The sequence below is a fragment of the Cryptomeria japonica genome, chromosome 4, assembly GCF_030272615.1.
Source record: "Cryptomeria japonica chromosome 4, Sugi_1.0, whole genome shotgun sequence".
Classification (NCBI taxonomy): Eukaryota; Viridiplantae; Streptophyta; class Pinopsida; order Cupressales; family Cupressaceae; genus Cryptomeria; species Cryptomeria japonica.
In genome coordinates, this window is record NC_081408.1 from 78,053,211 (window position 1) to 78,072,887 (window position 19,677).

At 36.5% G+C, this 19,677-nt stretch overlaps 1 pseudogene; it reads left to right on the plus strand.

Moving 5' to 3' along the window:
• LOC131034382 (phenylcoumaran benzylic ether reductase IRL1-like) overlaps positions 1–13,710 on the plus strand; it is a 62,136-nt pseudogene extending 48,426 nt beyond the window's left edge.
• Positions 13,711–19,677: the final 5,967 nt, after the last annotated feature.

Genomic DNA, 19,677 nt, shown 5'->3' on the forward strand with positions numbered 1-19,677 from the left:
TAGACATTGTAATCAGAGATTGATTGTGAGGCTGGATTGGAGCAGTAGTCTCCAGTAGTATTTCTCACTGAGGTTTTTCCCATCTTGGGTTTTCCTCGTACATGTTGGTGTTATGAGATGTCCTTTGTGTGTGATTGCATTTGTGTTGATCTCCCCACTAACCAGTAAGTTTGCATTGAGTTAGATTTGTGGACCAATATACTCACATAGGATAGTTAAATGGAAAAGATTGAGAACCACTGATTCACCCCCTCTCAGTGGTGCATTGTGTCTAACAATTGGTATCAAAGCCTAGGTACCCTATTCTTCAAGCTTTCTCTTGCTTGGGTAGATCCTGTCTAGGACACAATGGTTAAGTGTTAGTCAATACCTACTGTTGTGTTTAATGGATCAAACTATGCGATTTGGAGTTGCAGAATGGAAGTCTACTTGTCCTCCCTAGGTTATGATGTCTAGATGGTGGTTGTTAATGGTCTCCCTAATAATGTCAGTCCTCCCACCAGTCTTGGAGAAAAAAGAAGATCCTTGTGCAATGATGAAGCCATGAAAGCTATTTTCAGTGGACTAACCAGTGATGTTCCCTCACAAGTGGATAAATGTAGATCGACAAAGAGTCTATGGGATATACTAAAGAAGCTTTATGGAAATGAACCTTGCACCACTGGATCATTTTGTGAGAGTGAGAAGAGAAATGCAGCAGACACATGTACAGATGATAGAGGTAGATCAGATTGTTGCAACAACAATGGTGATGAGGAGACTCATCTCTTCATGTCCCATGAGATAGATAATGAGAGGCACACATCTGAGAATGTTCATGCAAATCACTCCTACCAGTGAGATGTCTTTGACAGTGATAGTGAAGGTGAAGAAGAAGATATAGAAAAGTTGATCTTGAAGGTGAGCTTGTGAATGCACTTGAAGAACTCAGAAGAGTGAAAAATCAATACAAGTTAGTCAAGAATGCTGCTATAGTGGAGTAGAACCGGTTGATTAAATGCCTCAAAGAATCTGAGAAAAGCATCTAAGAGTTGATGTCCCACAAGGAAGATACCAAAGAGCATCGATGCAATGATCTAGCCTCTAAGATAGAAGTAAAACATAAAGAATATCAGAAGTTGCTTGGAGAAATGGAGACGCTCTGAAAGGACCTTGAGAAATGTCAGGATGAGCTCAAGGTAAGAATCTAGTTTGATGGCAGCAGTGATGCCTTGGACAAGATATTGAAGAAGCAAAAGCATGCCAAGGATACTGGTGGATTAGGAAGTTGTGTCAGTGAATTCTCCACCAGCAAGAAAGTCCCCCACAATGAAATTTTGTTTGTTTCCTCAAATGGAGAGAACAAGAGACTGACCTTCATTGTTAGAAATGCTCCCTAAAAGAAGGTTGACCTAACCATAACCGGTGAAGACTTGCAGACAAGAATGAAGACTAGTGCTACAAGAAGGAGGAACAATGCAGATCCCAAAGGAAAAGGGAAAATGGGAGAAGACAGCTTCACTAGAAGAAAGAACATGAGAAGATGGAAAAGAACAACTCCTACTGGAAGAGGACAAAGGAATGCTACAACCCATAGGACAAGACAAGTGTGGGAGAAGAAAGGATCAGATGGAGGAAATTTAAAGAATGGACAACCCAGGATCCATCCTCAAAGAAAGAGAAATGGAGATTCTAAATTGGTAAGATCTCCCCATGCATGGTAGAATAAATTTGCAACGCATATGTCATCCTTCTCTAGTTATTGCTTTGCATGTAATAGTTATGGTCATAGGGTAGAAGAATGTAGAAATAGATCTAGAAGAAATAATGTAGGATCTAATAGATATCATGCATATGAGAAAAATTTATCCCGGAGTAGATACATGCATATCTCCTCTCTCGGTTACACAAATAATGTTTGTTATAACTGCAATGGATTTGGCCATAGAGAGTTTGAATGCAGGAAGAGGAACTTGCAGTCATATGGAGGCTAGTATAGCAACTATGCTTTGCAGAAAAGTGGGTACAAAGCATATGGAAGTCAGAGACTTGCATGGAACCAAAGGAAAAATGTCCCTATAGGAGCAAAAGGTTCACTGATTTTGGCTGCCAGTCACAACAACATGACCAAAAGAAGATGGTCAAACTAGTATGTCACGAGATTACCCAATCATGAAGTTGGGATGAATGTTGTGTGATACTATAGCACTACCTCCGGTTGTGATGCAGAATCCAAAAATGAAAGGACCCATCAGTAGAAGATGGTAAGAGCTACTTCTAAGCCTGAAAATGGGAAGAAGAATGAGACCAAGCAGGTATGGAGGAAGAAGACCATGGATCAGCATTGTGTATTCATTGCATAGGTGATATCTCCTAAGGCTTAGAGGAGATGCAGGATCTTAGGGGGAGTAATACACTGAACTTATCATTCATCCCCTCAGTGGAAGAGGACACATGGAAGAACAAGTTGTTGTTAAAATGAAGCAAGGAAATGAGATGATAAGTGCGTGTAGAAGCTTCCTTGAATACACACCTACAGATGAAATTTGGATCACTACTGCATGTGTCAATGGATGGAGATTAACAATAATTGTAATCAGATGCAAAGTGACACAAAATGTTAGGAGTCATGAGAAGGTGCTCCAGTAGTGATGATGGACCAGTACAAGAAACCGGTATGTGCAGGATGTTACCGGTATGAATGCTAATAGGTACTTGCAGGTTATGTAAGACAATGAGGTTGGAGATTATTAAAATAGCCTTGATAGCATGGAATGTGGCGTTTATATCTCAGGTGGTATTGGAAAAGACTTGAATGACATATGTTAGCCCGGTGGTTGGTTATGCATGCTCGCATGTTTTTGGGCTAACTGGTTTGATCTATGACTTGATGATGACATTGTATGGCATTGTGTACATCCAAGATCATATCATAGGTTGTGGTAAAATAATGGAGCTGAAAGATCATCAGATGATCACAGTTGCACAGCTCAACCAATATATGGAGATGATTGGTGCCCGATATTGGACCTGACAGGCATTGAGGACCTGAGATGTATAACTCAGGGGGAGTTCAAGTGCTTATGATGTAGAGCTGACATGATTGAACTTGTAAGGATACTAACTGCCCAAACTGCAGATGTTGGAAATTGTAGTAGGAATACCCAAGATAATTTCATGGTTAAGGGTATCTACTTGTCATTTGGTTGGTTGTATTCATAGTACAATCACATTTAATTATAAAGAAAGTTGGTATCAAAGGAGGAGATACATCCGGTAAAGAAAAAAGGGAGAAATAATTATGTTAGTGATCGCTAAATACAAGGAGGAATGATATCCTGATAGTGCCCTTTGCCATTGTTGTCAAAGGGGAGAAGGATTCTATAGTATACCGCATACTACATGTGTGAGAATCTATTGGATAATAGAAAGGGGGAGAAGATTATGTAGTATGTTGGATACTACATGAGTTGACATCAATTCCAAAGGGGGAGATTGTTGGCATTGTGTTGTCATTCATATCAACCGGCATAGGATGACTACCGGTATAAGAGTTGTTTGTGCAACACTATCATGAAGGAGTACAGGATGAGATATATTTATCTATGATATCACCTTGTGTTGTAGAACACCGGAAAGGAAGAGAATGGCATTCAGAGGAATGATCACTGAGGTCACAAGTACACAAGTTAGTGTCTGACTTGTGTGGATGAAATGGAAAAGTTACCGGTATGGAGAGTATGTCAACTAGTAAGTGACATGCTGGCAATGAGCAGGTGCTTGAGCTGTTGTTTGTAATGAAGAGGCGAAATGCTACCTAAATCACATCAACATGGGAGATGTGGGATGTACAGGTTACCGGTATGCTATGTGGTTGCAGAATAATAAGACTCCCACCGGATAAGAGATGTAGTCACCATGTGAAGAGATGACTGACAATGAATGTGCCCACACTAGATCACATGTGCTTATTTGAAGATATGTTGCACAAATAGGGAAGCCACATGAGTGCATTGCAAGATGCAGATGACAAGAAATCACTACCACTGGTAAGTGGAACTTATCTCCTATTGTGCATAGTGTGCATCGTAGTTCTGTGAGATAAGGAAGAAGAGATAAAGAAAGGTGCTTGAAGGCTAACACCGAATCTACCAGTGAATCAAAGGAATGCCTCAAGTGCATGAAATCAGGGGTATGCACTGAACCAACAAAGAAGGCATGTTGAGATGCCGAAACAAATGAAGAGTGATGGGTTTCTCAACTTGAAAAACTGAGTGAGATGATATTTAGTTTGATGATGAAGAAGGTAAACTGGAGCAGCTGAAAAAAGAGAATGAAACCGACAAACAGATGCCTTAGACGGAAACCGTTGAAGGTTGATGACATGGTATCATCAGGATGGATATCAGTAAGCATGAGAATTGGTGAAGAATCCAAGAGGCTAAGAGATGTGCTTCTAGCTGATGAGAATGAGCATTCTATGGATAGACATGTCTGGTGACCAGTTGTGCTCCACCGGTAGTTCAACAAAGAGAGAACATGAAGGATAACCGGTAAAGTGTGAGATACCGGTAGGGTTAGTGAACCGAAACAAAAGAAGAACCGATTGAGTATTTGGTCGATGATCATGTCTGAACCGACACAAAGGTCCAAGCTGGCGGACTTGCTTGCAGCGGTAGATGGAGTGTGCACTGATGAGGTTGTTGCAGTGTTGGTCAACATTTATTATAGATCCCAAAAATCATGGGAGGTGTTGTAGTGGTGTACAGCTCGAGAAAGGTCGAACAAAGGTGTTCGATGGGATGCATCGATCAATGCAGAGTGTCCAAGTGTAGAATGAGGTTGGTGATGAAATCTGTAGAACCATTAATGGTGATTGATCTTGTGTCTTGCCAACTGACTGTCCGTGTTTGCTAAACATAGAAAACATTTTTTTTGCAGGCACGTTAATGGCGGTGATGTGCAGATAGTTTTCTATAAGATCACATCAGACAAGATCTGATTGGATTTGGTTTGCCTCGAGATTGATGAGGAAACCCTAGCCACTTGAGATTTGAATTGGCTTTTGGCGAGAAAACCAGGTTATAAATAATTAAGCCAAAATAATTGAAGGTGGTTGTTGAAGGGGAGAGTGTTGCTTCTAAAAATAAGAGCAAATTAGTCAAGTACTCAATGAGTCTTTCAAAAGAGACTGAGTGTGTGAGAGTGAGAATCAAGTTGAGAGGATCAATCGACAATGATGAGGAACTAGTAGTCTGCAAGTGAGTCTATGAGAGAAGTATACCGGTGGTGACCAAACCGGTAGAGAAGAGTTGTAGAAGAGTGCAGAGTAGGAAATAAGGAACCAGTAGAGAATAAAAAGAGGTTGAACCGATAAGGTTGCAACAGAAGATTAGGTTGCAGTAGTGAGAAGGTGAAAGAGAGAGAGAACCAACAAGTAATTGGACAAGAGATCCAACAAAGAGATTTGAGGAAGAGTTACAAAATCCATTTGTAACAAGGCTACTAACTTGTAAATGAATATGTTTTGTATTCACTAAGTTGGAGCTTGGTGCAAGGGTTGTAGCTCCTTGGGTCGATGCCCTAAATCAGGGGTTGGTGCTCCTTGGGTTGGTTCCCTAAACATTGTAATCAGAGATTGATTGTGAGGCTGTATTGGAGCAGTAGTCTCCAGCAACATTTCTCATCGAGGTTTTTCCCATCCTGGGTTTTCCTCATACATGACAGTGTTATGAGATGTCCCTTAGTGTGTGATTGCATTTGTGCTGGTCTCCCCACTAACTGGTAAGTCTGCATTGAGTTAGATTTGTGAACCGATATTCTCACATAGGGTAGTTAATGGGAAAAGATTGAGAACCACTTATTCACTCCCCTCTCAGTGGTGCATTGTGTCTAAAAACTTTTTGCTATGTTATATGCAAGGATTAATTGAAGATTCTAAGAGTCAGATTGAGCTTTGTTCTTGAAATGTTCAGGAACTATTCCTCTATGGAGTCGCCAGATGTTGTGACCTTTTCACACATCACCCCATTGCAAATGGGGAACCCCTCTTTTCCTTCTTTTCACATTGGTTAGTTTAGAGTTTTGGAAGCATAGTGGGTAATTTTGAGTTTCCCATGCTCGAGTCTTGGAATTTTGATCATGCCTATTGTCGTTTAGGTTTTTTGAAGTTATAGGATCAAGCGTGTAAAGTTGAGATTTTAAATGATCCTAATTTTGTCTAAGTGTAGACCTTTTGAGCATTAACATGTTTTTGAATGTCCACGTCGGTAAATTTTAAAGTGCTAAGGTGTTTCTGGACCTTTTGGAGTTGTTTTGTCACTCCTAGGAAGTTATTCAAGTTGATTTTGTCGCTCAATGTTTTGATGAATTTGCCTAAGTCCATATGAGTTTAATTGAGTTTTGAAGTTTCCTAGTGATTTTGAGTGAAAAAATCATCATTTTTTGAATGAAAATCCATATTCTAAGGGTTAAAAGGTTAAAATTCCACATTAGATTTACTTTTCCCTCATATTCCTGACTACCCATGATTTTCCCTCACTCAAAATCTAGACTAGACATGGATTTCCCCTAGAATCGAGATACGCCTTGTTTTTCCCCATTCAGAATCCATACTAGGATCAATTTTCCACCAGGATGATTAATTTTGACTAAGTGTTGGGTTTTTTTCCTGACTGCCTTTGTTTGTCCATTGGGAGTATGGATAAGGTTACAGATGACTTTTGTGATGATTCCTGACATGGATTGATTTTCCACCAAGACCTTTTGTGATGAGATTTTGTGGATTTTTATGTAGATATTCATTCTGGACCCTAAGCGAATTTCCACTGAGAGTGATTTTGATGATTTTGTGTCCAGTGAAAATCCATACTAGGATCGATTTTCCCCTAGGAGGATTTTTGTGCTAAGTGATGAAGTTTTAGTTGGAATTTTGATTCCAGACCCAAATTGATTTTATCCTGGACCCATTTTTGTACAAGTTGGTGAATTTTTTATAGGGATTTTTATCCCTACTTGGATTGATTTTTCCCCAAAGGGGATGTTTAATGATTTTTAATGAATTTTGTTGTGATTTTTATCCCAAGTTAAATCGATTTTCCTCATTGGTCATTTTTTTATCTAAATTTTAAGATCTTTCAATTAAATGAGCCCCAAATTGAATTGTTTTTATGAAGTGCAATGATTATTTAAAAAATATATATATAAAAACAATTAATAAATGATTTACAATAAACATTAAATGAATTTTACCTTCTAGAAGCTAATCGATTTTTGTCAGGCAAGTATAAGTATAAGTTCTTTATCCCACATTGCTTGTGCAGTGAAAGTTGATGGTGAAAGCAAGTTTAAAAGCAGAGATCCCAGCATTATTATATTATTATATTTGCCAAGTGTGTGATTGCAAAGCGCAATTTTTCCTCTAGTCGGCGAGTTTTTTGGTGAAGTGTCAAGTTGACACCATTGAGCTGCAAGTTGATTTTATTGTTATTTTTCCTCCATTCCCAACCAAGGCGATTTGTTTTGGCTACTAGTTGAGTGCCATTAAAGCTTCATTTTCTGACTTTGTGATTTTTAGAGGAAGGCGATTTTTGTTTTGGACAATTTTCACCTCCATTTTTGGTGATTCTCTTCACCATTTGTGGTGCAATTATTGGAGGACTGCTAATAATAGTTTTTTAGGCCTGATATATCGCCATGGTTGAGTTTGTGTGACCTCCATTGTTGGTTGGTAATTAATTTTTAAACTTCAATTTTCATTGCCCAGCCAATTCCAACTTAGGCAATTTGCATTTGGAGGTGTTTTGTGGAGTTTTAGTGCATTTTCAGAACATTTGAATGTTGTTGTAGGTCTGAAACTCCATTGTTGGGGGGCTGTCTTTTGAAAATCTTCATCTCCAGCCACCTACCCACTTTGGCGATTTTGCTTGGAACTCATTCCTTCGTCATTTTTTATCATTTTCAGGGGTTTTTACTACTTTCCAAGGTGCTGGTAAGTCTCAAACAATTCATTTTCAGACTTGTCCTTAAAAAAAACTATTTTTACCAGCCATACTTACATTCCCGAATATGATTTTTTTCATCATTGAAATTGATTTTAATCAAGTTTGTGCACATTTGGGTGATTGCAACATGTTTTTAGAGATTAATTTGTGAAGTTGCAGGTTGTCTTCGGATTTGCTGGCAGCCATTGTTGACTTCGGAAGGTGTCTTCGGACATAGTTTTGTGTCAAAACATAACCTTTCACACCTTTCCTTAGTCATTGTTTGATCTGGTATACTCCTTCGTACTCTTATTTGAATATAATTTCTAAGTATAAGGAGGTGTTTTCAGAATTTGGTTTGAAAATTGTTAATTTCAATGAAATTAATGAGGGTTTTATACCCTAACTTTGTCACATTTTTGCATTCAATTGTCGAAATCTATTGATAATGTGGATTATTTTAATGATTTACATACTCAAAATTATCTAAATCATTAGGAAATCAGAAATTTTGTCAGGAATATTTTTTCGAAGTTCTAACTTATAGCTTCGTACAGGTACGATGTCGAAGTTCAGACTCAAGGAAAGGAGAGAACAACATAAGATAGTTGAGACTTGATTCTATCCAAAATCCAAGATGTCATCTAGATGGAAGGAGATTATAGACATGAACATGCATTTCCTAAACATGAGCCAAATGCGACAGCGGATGTTCAGAATTGGGAACCAAATTCTTTCACCAGCTTATGTGAACATTATGAAGAGTGGCATTTATCAAGTTGCTGGATTTCCAAAATCCATACAGTGTAGTGATCTTATCCTGGAGTGTGCATGATGTTATCATCCTTGCTCCCAAATGATCAAGACTCCTAAGGGTGCCATCATTGTCTTCCTTGTTGACAATGTGATTGTTGAGGTGTTTGGAATTCCACAAGGAGTGGATATGAAAGATATAACTAAGGATGAATATGAAAACCGATATAAGAAGAAGATGCGTGCAAGATTGTAGTAAACAAGGAGTGGATGATCAAGCCTAGGACTCATCATTCCAAGGCTCCCAAGATACTCATGTGCACAGACTTCAAAGAGGAATATAGTGATTTAGTATTCCTACTTAAACGATTAATGGGGATGCCGTAAGGCACATATACGATGGATGGATGTTCTACTTCATCTAGTATTTTCTAAAAGGAACATTGATAAATTGGTCGAAAATCATAAGTGACAATCTGGATTTTCAGCTGAGGAATGTGGAATGGTCTAGATCATTCACTATGACTTCCTATTTGGTGTACCTACTTGCATGATTTATTACATACAAGGGATTGATAAGCAAAGGTGAAGTCATGAATGGACAAGGACAATTCAAGAGCTATGATTGATATCTACAACTAAACATGTATTGAATTGAAGATTATAAGAGAGTGAATGATGTATTCACAATGTACTTAACGTGCATGTTGCAAGGTGGAGTCCACCAAAGGTTGTCAAAGGAGGCAACGGAGCTGATAGAGAAATATGGATCGTAGTACATATAGTTTACCACTTTCACATACCTTAGGACTCATGGATTTCAATCCAAACCCTACAGGCTTCCTAGGTATCCTTTTGATAGAGTGATCTTGTTGGAAGTGGTGAGACAACTTCCAGAGTTTGATTTAATCTAGAAGGGAAAGCACAGAACATGCATGCCATTTCCTATTTTAGTTGGGAAGACATTGGAGGTTTGCCAATCCGCCTTAGCAGCCAACACATCAAGCGAAGAATTTGCATTCTATTGATTACAACATACAAGAGAAGAGAAAGGTTAGATCTAGATAAGAAATTTGGAAGGATCGAGGGAGAAAAGTTCATCCATAAGGTAGATATAGAATTTTATTGGGCCAACCTGATGGAAGAGCGGGCAGTAAAGAGAAGAATATGGTCTAGAATGTCAGTGGATTTCATGAGGAAGTGTGGACTTTTCCTCATTCATAACCAAGTGTTAGATGATAGGGATCATACGCATCCACAATATGAAAATGAAATAAAGGAGGCAATTTTATTGCCTAATTGGTCAGAGCTAGAAGAAATAGATTTGAATATATTGATGAGAGAGGTCTTGAAGTTTCTCCCAAGCATGGGTGGATATTCAAATGAATAGATTAGTTAATATGGGTGTTACCTTCACTTATGAAAAGATGAAACTGGAGGAATCCTCTTCTGAAGATGATGAGAGGACTATCAGTGATATTAGGATTCATGCGGATGAGGAGAGTCAAGCTCCTAGGAGAAGGAAGACCACACCAAGAGAAGGCAAGGATAGAGGGAAGAAGATTGAGGAGGTTTAAGAAGAAGAAGCAAAAGACTATCATTCCTTCACCACTCCTTAGTGTATCATCAATCAAGGAAGTTGAAGTGCCCTGGAACAAAACAAGGGGACTAAGCAACATTCCAATACTATGATACTACCAAAGAATATTCAAGATATACATTCCACAATGACATTTGCTCCACTGAATGAGGATGATGATCAGACGGGATCCCCTAGTGTACTTTTGGAGGTTAATTTGGGAAAGAATGTGATGAATACTAAGAGGGGGGGTGAATTAGTATGCCAAAAATCTTTGCACTTAAACACTTTGCAAGACTAACAGTAAACCAGCAAAACAGTTTGGCAGCCAAACCAGTTAACACACATGCAAACCAAATAGATAATAATGCATTCACCCACAGAAGCATAAACACCATAACACAAGAGATTTTGATGTGGAAACCCAAATGGGAAAAAAAAACCACAGTGAGATGGAACTCACAAGTAACTATCTGCAGAATAGGAACCAGACCGGTTAAGGTCTTACAATGTTCTTTACCAGAATGGATCCTGTTAGGAATCTCAATCTCTGTTAGGAGATAAGTCCGATTAAAGACTACCTTGCTAGAGGATTTTAGATCCATAGATGTGAACCACCTTGTTAGAGGATTTACAAAAGGCTTTTGGGCCTACCCAGTTAAGGGCTACAGACTTGTCAAAGATGTGAGTAATCAACAAGTGATTGATCTAGCTGATAGCACAGATTGCTTGATTAGATCCTTGATAGCTCATTCCTAATGCATTCGAGCATTACTTCAGTCTTCTACACATTCATATTCTCTTCAACTCCTCAACCACCTTAAACCCTAGCAACAACATTAACTTTTTACAATAACAACCTAAAACCCTAGACATGATGTCCTTATAAAGGAATCTGATTTCATGTCGGTCCAATAGGATTACAATCCAATTCCCTAGGTTCAATGAACCTGGACATACTTGGTAACATGACACAAAAAGCACCATTAAAGTGTCAGCACCATCAAACAATCGGTGGATGGTAACTCATCACAGAGTATTACCGGTTCATACAAAATGCCGATTCAAGCAAAATGTCGGTTGCCGGTTTGACAAAATGAAGAGTGGGAAGTATGTGTTCTGTCACTTTGATCCTTCGTACCGCTTGAGATCCTCAAACTGCTTGGGGTTAACATGTCGCTTTAGACCGGTAAACACATTCTGCAAAACACCAATAGTCTAACAACTATAATACAACATACCAGTTACAACATATTCTAGTTGAGATTAGGCTCATACATATAAAGAAGATCTCAATGCAAGTGTGTGTCAATCAGTGACAATCACATCATAAACATAAAAAATGCCAACAGAATGTATATGATTTGACCAAGGATAATCCTGATGATGATTATGATGTTATCTTGGCATTGAGAGGGCTTGATCGAGAGATGTGTCTCGATGATGGTATGGAGATGGTCACTATTCCTGATTGGTTGATGAGGAGTATTTAAAAAAGTAAGAAAATGATAGAGGTGTGGCCTATTGATGACATTGATGACTACTTAGCTAGAATCAATAAGGAGAAAGAGCCTAAGAGAGCTAAGATTTTGTCACACATAGCTAGAGATGAGACGGGAATGTGGATTTATTGGAGGTTTGACATAAGACATTTTCTACATTCCAAGGCTTAGAATAGATTTCCTGAACCCTATTCCCTTTTGCCATTTTTTTAGTAAGTCTTGAGTCCAGAACTACATTGCCATATCCTAAGTTATTAGCACACCCATTCCATATCATGATAAGAGAAATTGATTTGAACAATTGTGTAAGTCCCCAAGTGAAAACAACAATTCACATCAACCATTGAGTTACCCACTCGTAAGACCTGACTATAGAAACCTTGGAATCATTTTAGTTGATCTTAACCTTAGCATCTGAGGTGATTTTGTTCAAGAGAGGGTAAATTACTTTGGTATTTTATTATGAATGTTATGTGCATAAAACACACATCAACACGTACACATATATTTTTGCCAATAGTTTTGCAAGCTAATTTCTTGTTAATTTTGCCCAGCATGGCCTGTCAGCTCCTCCAAGAGACAAAATAGTTATTTATGGAGATGGAACTGCCAAATGTATGTGTCATTTTCATTTTTATTGTTGATTAATGAATATCAAATGTATGAGCTGACAATGTTGTTTTAGATATGCATTTCTTAGGGTTTTATAGGATTCCCTTTCGCAAACTCTGGTCTTTGTTACATTACTATACTACAATTAAGATCTCTTGTTGATTCATGATCTATGTTATTAGAGTTATTTCATGATCTATATTATTAGATTTATTATTTCAATCATAATGTTTGACATGAGTTTCAAAGAAAGCAACAACAGATCAAGGGTCCCCGTTACTGGAATTTTACTTGATCTTTTGTCTAAAATATATTTAAATGGGAATGCAACTGTATATTCAAAGCAAGAAGATGTTGGGACATTCACAATCAAGGCAGTAGATGATACAAGGACTTGAACAAGATTCTTTACTTGAGGCCTCCTGCCAGTATTATCTCCACTAATGATCTTGTAGCGCTTTGGGAGGCAAAGATGGGGAAGACTTTAGAGAAGGTCTATCTATCTGAGGAGCGGGTTCCTAAACTAGTCCAAGGTAAGGATTTGCAACCCCAATTAAATGGTTTATTGTTAAAAGTAGTGGAGGGAACATTACGCTAGGGAATATACCATTTATTAATGATATTAGTTTTTCACAATCTATTATGTTTCTTGTTGTTATTTCTGGATTTGATTGTGTTTGTATTTTTATATATCACACTCTCTGATCCATCATCAGGATGACAGAGAGCTCAAGGAGTAGAATGATGTTATTCCTTGTGCTTTCTATCATCATCATGATGAATCACAGATTCAAAACATTGATAAAAAAATAAAAACACAATAAAATGCAAAATAGCAGCAAGAAATATGGGTATTGCTTATTTCGGAATTTAAGAACTTAGTAAAACACATTATATAGGGGAATGCTTTAGAAAGACCAACTTTTCATTAGCATTTTGTTCAGATTGTTTCACAACAACATAATTTGTGGATCACACCAAGATTAGAAATAAAGGCTGTTAAATCTTAGATCCATCAGAAGCAGAGATAGACCCAAAGCATAAAAGTTATCTTATTTTGAAGGATTTTGAACCTTGTCCTTATAATCTTATCAGGTATGGTGATATTAACACTTTTAAAACTACATTTGGTGATCTAGATACACCTTTTCCAGGAAACTATATGGTGTCAATTTACCATCTCATTTATGTGAAGGGTGATAAAACCAATTTTGAAATTGGACATGATGGGGTGGAGGCCAGTAAGTTGTATCCAGATGTCAAATACATAACTATTGGGGAGTATATTGGTGCATTTTTGTGATAGCACTTGTATTGGAAGGAAGAGAAGTGACTACTCCAATGGATGTGAAATGGTTACATTTATTGAAATTTATATTAAATGTCTTTTAAATTAGTATTGGGTCTATGTAGAACTCTATAATTTTGTTGAAGGTCTTAGAAAAAGATTTGGAATTTGGATTGTTAATTTGAGACAGAATCTCAAAATTAAATAATTATGTTTGAAAACATTGTGTGATAGATTCACACATTGAAGCGTAAATGTAAGCTATAATTCAATAATTAAGTCATTAAAAAATTGTGCTATTTTGGTTTTATGATCATAATTTTTGCAATTTTTCTTGGGTTCTCTTATAGGGGCGGTCGTTTCCTTAGGAGAGTGGGTCAGGGAAGCTAAGTTTAATATTATCAATGCAAGTTTTTATCAAGTGCCTCATAGCCTTAAATTTAGATACAAGGAAATAAATTCACCTTCAATTCAATTTGCATTCAACAATAAGAAGCATAAGTCCTTTCAAGTAAGATAGAGGAAATATAAGAAGAAGGGAGATTAACATGGATATAAAAACAATCTCATTCTACATTCTAAAAGATCACTAAATATAAGAAATAAATTAGTACAAAAATTCAAAGGTATGCATGGATATTTGGTATTGGAGATTTTACTAACATCAATGAGACATGTCCTTGAATTGATTTTAAAATTGAATCAAATTAATAATTTGTGTTATATCTTGCCACATTTGATGTCGCCAAGATGTGATAACCTAATGGTAATTGCCTATGAAATAAACAAAGATGAGCTTGAGCTCTATTCACATGTTTGAAATGGCTTCTTTGAATAAATTTAATCATCTAATTATTTGAGTTGCAATAAAATAATATTTATACTATTGATTTGGTGTCAAACAATGGTGTCAAATTTAGCATAAGAAAATAGAAGAAATTATATATTTACAATGAGAATATTCTGAAATATTATGACATGAAAGAACATAGTCAAAGAAAATATGCAACAATCCCAAACAAGGATTAAGGGCTACTTATAAAATGAATTGAAGTGATTGTTAATAGCCAGCGGCAAGGAATACATAAAATTGGGCAAGGGATGAGGAGGATATCTGTATTGAAATTACTTAGTGCTCAAGAGTAGCATGAAAGACCTTGATGAGAATGCAACTTGTAATAGTGTTAAAAAAATGAAAATCTTGAAATTATGAGCAAAGTAAGGAAATGGAAGAACACAAGAGTTTTTTATTAATATGATTTGTAAATATTGTAAACAATCTTTGAGTGGTTATGATTGGCATAGAAGGATTCTAAAATGGAAAGGGATTGCCATGTCTCCTAGATGTGAATTTGTTATTCCCTATTTGCAACGTGGATTCAAATATTTATACTTTGTTTTGAAGTTGTTTGATAATTTGTTACAAATCAATGAAAGGAAAAACAAGTGAGCATTGTGAAGCACAATCATGGTTCAAGACTAATAGATAAACAAATACTAGACAGTCAAGGAATAAGTACATGTAGGATCATGGTAATAGATAAAATTGCTAATGAGAAGCCATAAATTTTATTTGTTGTAAGATTATAGAAGGTACTAAAATAGAACTAGGATATAAAGTCACAGAAAAATTTATTGACTATCTTATCTCCTCCTTTGCAACACTTGACTCTTCTTCTAAATTTTCCAAAATAGACATGAGCTCCTATGCTTTCAAGATTTCTTTTTATGTAATCCAATAGAAGTGGAAATTGGACATTTAATTAAGACAAAGAGGTAAGTTTTGGGAAAGTGTCAAAAATGTAATCTTAGATTATAGCATTGAAATAATGCACAATGCAACGAACATTGAAAGAACCATCGATTGCATCGATTAAACCTAGAGACTCCACCTCTAGACCAAATAATGATGTACATTTGGTGGTGTATTCCTTGTGTGTGAATAAAAACCCAACTTCCATGAAATTATCTTTTATATATATTTATTTGCATGATTATATGCACTTTAAATGTCACCCATGTTGAAATAATAGCTAGTTTGGATTACCTTGCAAATCAAATACATGTAACTTGTACTTATATCTTGCTATGAATATTGGACAAGACCTATATATAATGTAACTGGTGGATAGGAAAGGCCCTATATATAAATGTAACTTGTAAATTATTATTGGTTTGACCCTATATTGGGTGCCAACCTTAGATTATTATGAATTCAATTAGCAAGGCCGACCTAAGGCTTCTAGGTCAGTTTGTCACATATATATACAAAGTCATTTACAAAAATCAAACACATAGTCATTAAATCATCCTCTCATGATTGGCAAATTACTTCTGCTCATCCACAATGAATTTGTTCTTCTAATCAGTGAGCTCATTCAAGGTTTCATCTAGGGCTAGCGAATACATCTCTGAGATCAGTGAACTGCTACTAGGGCTGGTGAATCCACACACAGGGCTGTAAACTTGTTCTAAGGGTTGTGTGTCACCTTTAGACCTAGTGAATATTCTACATCAGATTGTGAATTTCTCAAATAAGTGTTTTTCATTTTGTTGTGTGCCCTAATTTAGATTATCTACTGATTATACCACTTCATGTGTGAAGTGAAGTTGTAAGACTTATAATGATGTCTGAGTTAATACAAATTTAGACTTTGTTGCTAGGTTTTTCACCTCCAAGGGGGAGGTTTTCCCAGGGTACTGTTGTATTATGTGTGTTTCCTTTGTTATTTTCTGCTTACTGTTATCAATTTGATCTTAAAATTAACACTCCAAGGTGTAATAAAAGCATCAAAAACAATCTCCCATGTCGGCTTGTAACAGATCAAACCCATCACTACATGGTCAACTTCAAAAGATTCAATTTAAATTAAAGACTAGTCATTGTGCATGTTTGAATGTTGAGTTTTGATCTCTCCTTTTTGTGGTAGAATGAATAATAACGATGCAAAATCACAATTAAAACAATTATTCTTCCCAAGTAGGCATGATCATGCAGAATTATGGTTGATAGAGATACCACTAATCCTCATCAAAATATACTTTCTTGTTGATGTCCCTTCATTTTGTGTTTCCACGGCCTTGAGAGATGGGTCTCATGAACATCTTGCATATGTATATAATTGTTCAATCCACTAACATAGAGATGGCATGGCTTCATTCGACATCTTCATAGCCTTAAGAGATGGATCCCATGTAGACCTTGCAAATGTATGAAAGTGGTTTGATCACCAAGATTAAATCAAAGTTGTTTATTTTTTCTAAGCAAAAATTAATCCTCATACTTAAGGAAATATTAATTTCTTTGTTCTTTTGATTGGGCTGATAATTTTTAAGAAAAGGAGTCAATGAATTACATGATTTGAAAGGCTTAAGTGACAACTTAAGCAACTAGTAATGTATAATACCAAGTCAATGAACAAATATAAGAAAAGTGCATGTGCCCACACCAACAAATTATGGTTTAAGAGTCATGTAAATATGGAAACCCTAATTAGACTAGAGTGATTAAGAAATTGATTATAGGGCCAAGATTATTATAACTATCTCATCTGACCATGCCAAAATGTATTGAAGACATGCCCAACTCAACCATGTCATTGTTCTACAAATGTGATACAGAATCAAATGATTTGCAATGAACGGAACAAAATCATGACAATTTTTAAAACTTTAATGGTTATATCTATTGGCAATATGTTGGATTTGGTTAAGTGTTTTCATTGATGTTAACACTGTATCCCAGTTGGAGACTATCCCAGTTGGATCTATCCCGGTTACTCTTGGTGATCATTTTGGTTTTGGTTGTGATTCTGATCCGGTATGATCACATCTATGGAATTAGTTTTGGATGTTTATTCTGATGATTATATGCTCGCTATATTCTAGTGGTTTCATGATTTGGTTATCAATTGTGGTATTTCCAATTACCAGTTGGTTTATGCCTATACTAGCTAGCTTTTGGCTTTACCAGCTTCTAGCATTCCTGGTATGCTGTTTTGGTGACTTGGTCCGTGGATTTTGGGTCTGGCTTATGGAATCAGTTTCTATCATGGTGTTGGTGCTTCTTGATCATATCTGAAGTGTTTGGTGAATTTGCATTGGATGGTGTGCTATTATGGTGGTCCTATTTGGATCCAATTAAACTTTCACCAAGGGTTTCTACCAGCAAGTGAAGCATGTTGGATTTTGGTCTTAACGGAATCCCTGACGGATATAATTATTTGGTTACTTGATTTAGGTCCATGCTATGTAATATAATCATAATATTGGTCTAGTGGTATCATGTGATGTAATTTTTGTAATTATGGGTTTATGGGTTTACGGTTTAGCTGACCTTGTCAATAAGGTTGATGATCTCTATTTATAGGTGACTTGTTCATATAATTTGGTATGTGATGGTGATGGATGGTTAAGTTTACATTATTAGAGAAAGGATTATGTGTGAATAAATTCATATCATTCAGGTGAAGGTTGGAAAGGTTTTGTACTGCAAACAAGACATTAGTGCTTAACTAGAACTGTATTAGGCATTAGTAGGTGCTACTTTCATAGTTCATTTCTTTTTGGATTGTAGTCCGATGTTTATGTAAGTCAGTGAGACTTCCATTTATGATGAGCAATGCGCTCTAGGATGTTGGCCTTTTTGCATGTGCAAACCCCATTGTAATTATTCATAATACTACAACAAAGTATTCATCTGATTGTGGGTAGGGTTTCCCACCGTGGTTTTTCCCTTTCTGGGTTTTCCACGTCAAAATATTGGTGTTATGTTTGTTGTTCTTTCATGATATATCTTTCATTGTGTTGTGATCCAATATAAGGTTTATAATTGAATTGATTGTTGTTGTTGTTAGTAAATTGATTCACCCCCCCTCTCAGTTTACTATTGGTATCAGTGCATTCTAACAATTGGTATCAGAATGAGGTCCTCTCTACATAAGCTTAACTGCTTGAGGATATCTTATGGCAATTGTATATAGTTCTACATTCAATCCTTACCGGAATGAGAGTCCTAGATTTGATGGTACAAATTACAAGATATGGAAGGAGCGAATGAAGATTCATCTTAGATGTCTTGGAGCTAAAGTTTGGGAGATAGTGGAGAAAGGGTATATACCTCATGATCCTAATTCTAGAACACCGGTACCTATTGATGAACAAAAGAGAGCTGAAAATGATGTGAGAGAAAAAGAAGCATTGTTGAGCGCCTTAATTGATGAAAAAATATTGAATGTCATAGAGTTGGAGAATGCTAAACCAATCTGGACAAAGCTTGAAACTCTTTATGAAGGTGACCAGGTTGTGAAGATTGCTAAACTTGAAGGTTTTTGGGTAAGGTATGAAACTTTGAAGATGGAAGAAGATGAGAAGATAAGTTATTTTATGGATAGAGTCAATGAGATTATCATGGGTATCAAATGTTGTGCTGGATCTGTCAATGAAGATGAGATAGAGTCAAAAGTTCTAAGATTTCTACCTTTGGCTTACAAGATGAAGGCTATTGCTAGCAATGAACTCCAAACAATGTCAAGTACCCCTATGACCAGAGATACAGTGCTTTGGAAATTGATGTTTTTGAACTTGAAGAACTTGGAGATCAGAGTGGTTCTAAAATTGAGACTGCATTTAAAGCATTTGCCTCCAGTAAACAGAAGATAGATTGGAAAGAGATGTATGCTAAGGATATGGAAGAAATTGAGAAATAAGAAAGAGAGCTTGAAGAGTTGGAAGCTCTGATGCTAGAGGAATTCCTAAACGACTAGTTGGAAGTAAGTATGAAGGAAAAGTCCCTTTTAAATGTTTTTCATGCAATAAGATTGGTAATTTTGCATCTAGATGTCCTAAAAGAGCTGCTAGGAATCATGAAAGATTTGTGAGGAATTATAAGCCTAATCCTGAGTATCAGAGAAGACCTAGATTTAGAAGAAATAAGGATAAATCATGTTATTATGTTGATGATGATGATGGTATTTCTAATGA